The sequence below is a fragment of the Ailuropoda melanoleuca genome, chromosome 3 (assembly GCF_002007445.2).
Source record: "Ailuropoda melanoleuca isolate Jingjing chromosome 3, ASM200744v2, whole genome shotgun sequence".
Classification (NCBI taxonomy): Eukaryota; Metazoa; Chordata; class Mammalia; order Carnivora; family Ursidae; genus Ailuropoda; species Ailuropoda melanoleuca.
In genome coordinates, this window is record NC_048220.1 from 47,767,493 (window position 1) to 47,773,492 (window position 6,000).

The following is a 6,000-nucleotide window of genomic DNA, read 5'->3' on the forward strand; positions in this document are numbered from 1 at the left end:
GAAAATCCATTTCCTTGTCTTTCTCAGTTTCTAGAGGTCTCCTGCCTGCCTTGTGACATTGATTACGGATTTCAGTGTTATAGCAAACACGTAACATGTGTTAGCAATCTAGAGAGCCACTTAATCGGCTCAGGAGGAGAGGTTACGACGGGGCAGGGGCAATTTTATCTTCTGTAGCACCCAGCATTTCAGTGTGTCTGGCTGCTTTTCCTTTTGCAAAGGTGACCCAAATCACAGGTTTGTGCTACCCCTTAGGTTAAAAGAGGGACGTGTTGGGGCGCCTGGGTGGCTCAGTTGGTTAAGCTTCTGACTCTAGATTTCATCTCCGATCATGATCTCAGGATCTTCAGATCAAGTCCTGCATGGAGCCTGCTTAAGAGTCTCTCTCTCAATAAATAAATAAATAAATAAATAAATAAATAAATAAATAAATAAATAAATAATAAATAAATAAAATCTTTAAAAAAAGTGTCTGAGGGAGAACAAAGTCTTAGAAGATTGTGACAACAGTGAACTGACTGAAGAGAAAGCATGACCAGAACTACTTGTTAGAAGTAAAGTGGAGAGGGGCGCCTGGGTGGCGCAGTCGTTAAGTGTCTGCCTTCGGCTCAGGGCGTGATCCCGGCGTTATGGGATCAAGCCCCACATCNGCCCCACATCAGGCTCTTCCGCTGGGAGCCTCTTCCTCCTCTCCCACTCCCCCTGCTTGTGTTCCCTCTCTCACTGGCTGTCTCTCTGTCAAATAAATAAATAAAATCTTAAAAAAAAAAAAAGTAAAGTGGAGAAATAAAAAATGTAATGTGTAATTCAGCAAGTGTTAATTGTAAGACATGAACAGGTACAGTTTTGGAATGCTTGGGCTACTTTCAAGAGGTTTCTGTAGCAAACGTATTGTACATTTTTCAATAGCTACATTGTACTTCTATGTTCTAAGATAATTAAAAATAACTTTTGTTTTAAAATTATTTATAATTTAAAATCCAACAGTGTTTTTAAAGGAAACTCAGAGATAGTAAAGAAAGTGAAAATTCTCCATAATTTTACCACCCAGAGATAGCTGCTGCTGTTACTAATTTCGTGTATAGACTGTACGATTCTTTTTTCTATCTGTGGGGATTTTTTTCACAAAGAGGTTACTCTGTGACCTTCATTTTCGCTTACTGTCATGTAAATGGATTGGCATGTTTGCATGCCCCGCGCTACAACAATTGTGATGTTGCCTGATACCCACTGTACGGACGTCCTATCTGATTTAACCACCCCCTGCTGCTGGATATTTAGGTTGTTGGCTTCACACTAGTATAGCTAAAGCTGCAGTGAATATCTCATAGTGTCTTTATGTAACTGTGGTTATTAGTGTAAATTCCTAGAAGTGAGATTCTTGGACCGAAGTGTAAACGTTTAAGACCCACTGCTAAATTCTGTTCTATAAACCCATATTTATGGTACAAGCCTTGCCGCGTGTAACGAGGACTCTGGTGCCTTCAGATGCTGCAGTAACTTCCAGTAGAATTTAATTATTTAGGAAACTAAGTGTTTATGTTAATTTTTAAAAGTTGTATCTAGGTAACAATGTCACATTAGTAACAAGTTGTGATGACTCAGCATAAATGCGTGGTGGCATCATGGTTGTGGAAGGGCTGGGAAAAGATGGGGAGAAGGCCAGTTAACCCCTAGTGCTGCTACCAAAAAACTATGTGAACTTGAGGAAGATGGGTGGGCACCAAATTCAGCCTTTCTGCTCTGGCAGTTGTTTCCTTCTCTCTGTCTGGTTAGTCAAAGTTTTTTTTTTTCCACTTCCCCTGATCCCCTTTATTTCTGCTACTTATGGGGGCAAGTGGCCTGTGAAGGGTGAGGATTGGATGCAGGGAAAGGTCTTTGAAGGTGGGGCTTTAATAGAGAACTTCAAGAGAAATCATGAATAGACCTACTTTTTTTTTTTTTTTTTAAGATTTTGTCAGAGAGAGAGCATGAGCAGGAAGCATGAGCAGGGAGGAGGGGCAGAGGGAAAAGCAGATTCCCCTCCAAGCTGGAAGCCTGATGTGGGGCTCAATCCCTGGGATCATGACCTGAGCCAAAGTCCGTTGCTTAACCAACTGAGCCACCTGGGCGTCCCATGACCAGATCTACTTGTTGGAAGTCAGTTGGAGGAAAAAATAGGGCGTGCTGAGAATGATTATTATTATTAAACGTTTTGTTTATTTGAGAGAGTGAGCAAGAGAGAGCATGAGCGGAGGAAGGGCAGTGGGAAAGGGGGAGAAGCAGATTCCCGGCTGAGCAGGGAGCCCCACGCGGGGCTCTATCCCAAGATTCTGGAATCATGACCTGAGCCAGAGGCAGACACTTCACTGGCTGAGCCACCCAGGTGCCCCCATTATTATCAATAGTAACAATAATAATCACGTCATTCTTCTGCATGTATACGCACAGCTGGTTTGCTGAGACTGAAGTGGAGACCGCTTGTCAGGTGGTTGTGTTCTTGAGCTCCGTCAGAGTTTATTTTTTTCAAATGAACAAACATTTACTGAAGGTCTGTGGTGTGTCTGGCTTTGGGATAGAATATAGAATAAATAGGGTGGTTAACACTTAGACAAACAAGTCTAGCACGGCCCCTTCCTTGTGTAGCCATGGGTCAGTGACTTGGTGGGTATTTTCACCTGCTCAGTCCCCCTCCCTTGTCTCTCAGTAAGTGCCTCCTCCTCCTCGGGGAACTACCCCTGTCCTGTTGCGAGCAGTCTGCAGTGTCGAGCCAAGAGCCCTGGTCCCTAGCGGAGAGCTGCGCCCTTCGCAGAGGCTTGGCCGAGCGGACTTAAGCTGTTTGATTCTCGAGCAGAGAGACACATGGAAGACAGCCAGCCCTGAGTTGTTCCGTGGACTGTCAGAGGCTGCTCGTTCAGTCTTGCTTTGCGTCCCTGGCACCCCCCTGGTTACTAAGGCTCCGGTGTGAGGTGTCCTGGCATCTTGAACTCTTCCAGCGATCTTTTTTTTTTTTTTAAAGGTTTTATTTATTTATTCGACAGAGATAGAGACAGCCAGCGAGAGAGGGAACACAAGCAGGGGGAATGGGAGAGGAAGAAGCAGGCTCATAGCAGAGGATCCTGATGTGGGGCTCGATCCCATAATGCCGGGATCACGCCCTGAGCCAAAGGCAGGCGCTTAACCGCTGTGCCACCCAGGCGCCAAGAAATCAAAATTTTAGCTTGCTTACATAGCCTCTTCTCTCCTCAATACAGTTTCTCTCCCCTTCTCCCCACAGGTTCATCATCTTTAAAAAATCACAATGCTATGAAATCTGAGGACTGTTTTGTTTTGTTTTGTTTTTGAAAGTTTGTTGTCAAAATCCATTTGGTGGCAAATTAATTCTCTAAACTATCTCATGTATGGTTAACTGTGATGAAGCATTCACTGAAGCAAATACCTTTGGGGAACGGGTGGCTGTTATACTTGAACACGGTGGCAGCATTGGTGACAAAAAGGACGGTAGCCTGGGATGGACTCTCCTGGGTACGTTGGATCACACAGAGAAAGAAAATGACAAGATGAGGTGTTTCATTTCTAAGCTCTAGTTACAGAGAACCAGAGAGCTTTTGCGGTAGCCATAAAATAATTTATTTCTTATAGCTACAGAGCCAATCTTGCTGAAAATGAAACTCAAACTTTCACTGAATTCATAGCCTTGCCATGACTCTCTTGTGAGAGAATATTGAGAAGGAATGGGACCTTAAGTCTTAGAATGGGGACATCCAATGGGCTTGGATAGAGCTGACAATGTTGAATCCCAATTACTCAGAACTTGCCTCGGTGGTGGAAGAAGGCTATTTTTCTTCATCTGGGTAGACTAGCCTCTGGCTTGAAGACTAATAATCTTAGTTGGGGAAACTGCCTTATAAGAGGATGCCTATTGTCCTCAAGACTCACTCTAGTCTCTTCTTGTTGTCACTAGCTAGACACATAATGGGGGGGAGAAGCACAAAGGGCAGCAGTAAAAATTGAGGGAGGAAATGGCTAATACCGCAGGGGAGTGTAGCCCCTGGTACCGTATGCAGATACTGGCTTGGAAAATGTTTTTCACTCTTTACCAATTTGTAAGTATCACCAGAGGCAGTTTGCTTTTATCTAGTGTAACCAACAGTACCCAGAAACAATTTCCTTTTTTTTTTTTTTTAAGTAGACTCCACACCCAGGGGTGCCTGGGTGGCACAGCGGTTAAGCGTCTGCCTTCGGCTCAGGGCGTGATCCCGGCGTTATGGGATCGAGCCCCACATCAGGCTCCTCTGCTGTGAGCCTGCTTCTTCCTCTCCCACTCCCCCTGCTTGTGTTCCCTCTCTCTCTGGCTGTCTCTATCTCTGTCAAATAAATAAATAAAATCTTAAAAAAAAAAAAAAAAGACTCCACACCCAGCATGGAGCCCAATGTGAGCTCGAGCTCATGACCCTGAGATCAAGACCTGAGCTGAGATCAAGAGTCAGATGCTTAACTGAGTGAGCCACCTAGGAGCCCCCATAAACAATTTGCTTTTACCTAGCACAACCAACACTGTATTTTCTGTCTTGCCTCAGGACTATACCACCTGTTCTGCCCTCTGTCATAATATAAGTCCACAAAAGGTTTGGACATTTTGACATACAAGAGTACAATGGATCAGCATTTTTAGAAAGATTTTATTTATTTGAGAGAGAGAGAGAACAGGGGGAAAGGCAGAGGGAGAGGGACAAGGGGACTCCTTGCTGAGCAGAGAGCCTGATGTAGGGTTCCATCCCAGGACCCTGAGATCATGACCTGAGCCAAAGACAAGATGATGAATGGACTGAGCCACCCTGGCTCCCCATTGGATCACTATTTTGATGACTGTGTTTATTAGATCTGATGGGCAGGAAGGAACAAGGGCTTAAGATGCTTGATGAGACGTATGTGAACCACAGGGTGGGAGATGCAGCCTATGAACATTGAAAGGTCTGTCTCCCTAGAGAAGTTTCGATGCAGGTCGGAGGTGTCCAGCTGAGGCAGCTCCTGCAAGGTGAAAAATAGTTTGCTGTGTCTTTCGTTGTCTACCAATAAAAGGAGGCACAATCCCTGGTAGGCCTTTTTGAATTTGGGAGAGAATATATTTGAGTTTCAGTTTTGGTTGGATAATGGAGCAAGAGAAGGGTAGTCCTCTGGCTGCAGAGTCCACCATGCATGGGGGATTGTTTGCTTGGCGAACTGCATTTGAGTTAATCCCCAGTTGATTTTTGCCCCTTGCCGCTCTCCTGCACACATTCTGGTGGCTGAGTATGGAGCCTTTTGCAGCACAAGCTGCAGATGCCTGGCACCACAGCCCCGCAACCTGCCTCGGCGTTTGCTCGCAGCTCCACTTCCGGTAGATACCGACAACTTCCGCCCTCGGGTCCCTCTCTGGTTTGGCTTGGCCGCTTCCTGCTGCGCCAGGGTGGCTTTGCTCAGCGTGCCGGGCAGCCTGAACGTGCTGGTGACTTAATGCCACAGGGGCAGCCCTCTCCCAGGGAGGGATGGAGTTTTTTTGCTTAATCTTTCAGCTCTGTAGTCTATTCTTCGTCCCCACCGGGATAGAGCCCCAGTGGCCCACAGCAGGAACCTTCGTATTAACCTGCACTTGATGGGCTTTCTCCCTTTCTTTCCCACCTCATTTTGCCTGCTCTGTCATTCTGCTTTTTTGGGATCACCTCCCAGATAAACTCCCTGCACACATATCTTTGTCTTGTAGTCTGCTCTGGGAAACTCCAAGCTTACCCGGCTGACAAGGGCTCTGTCCTTGGTAGCAGCCACTCTGTGCAGAGCATGGCTTCCTCTGCTCCATCAGTCAGCATCCTTTCCAGTGCTTCCATCCTCCGTGAGTTCTTTTGCACATCCACTGACAACCTCCGTGGTCGTCGGTTTCTTCCTTCCGTGCTCCTTCCTCTCATCTTATGGGTATGGGGGTGAGGAGGCACTTATCCTGGCTTCCCTGGCCTCCTTCAGCAGAAGTCGGCCTGATGTTTGTAA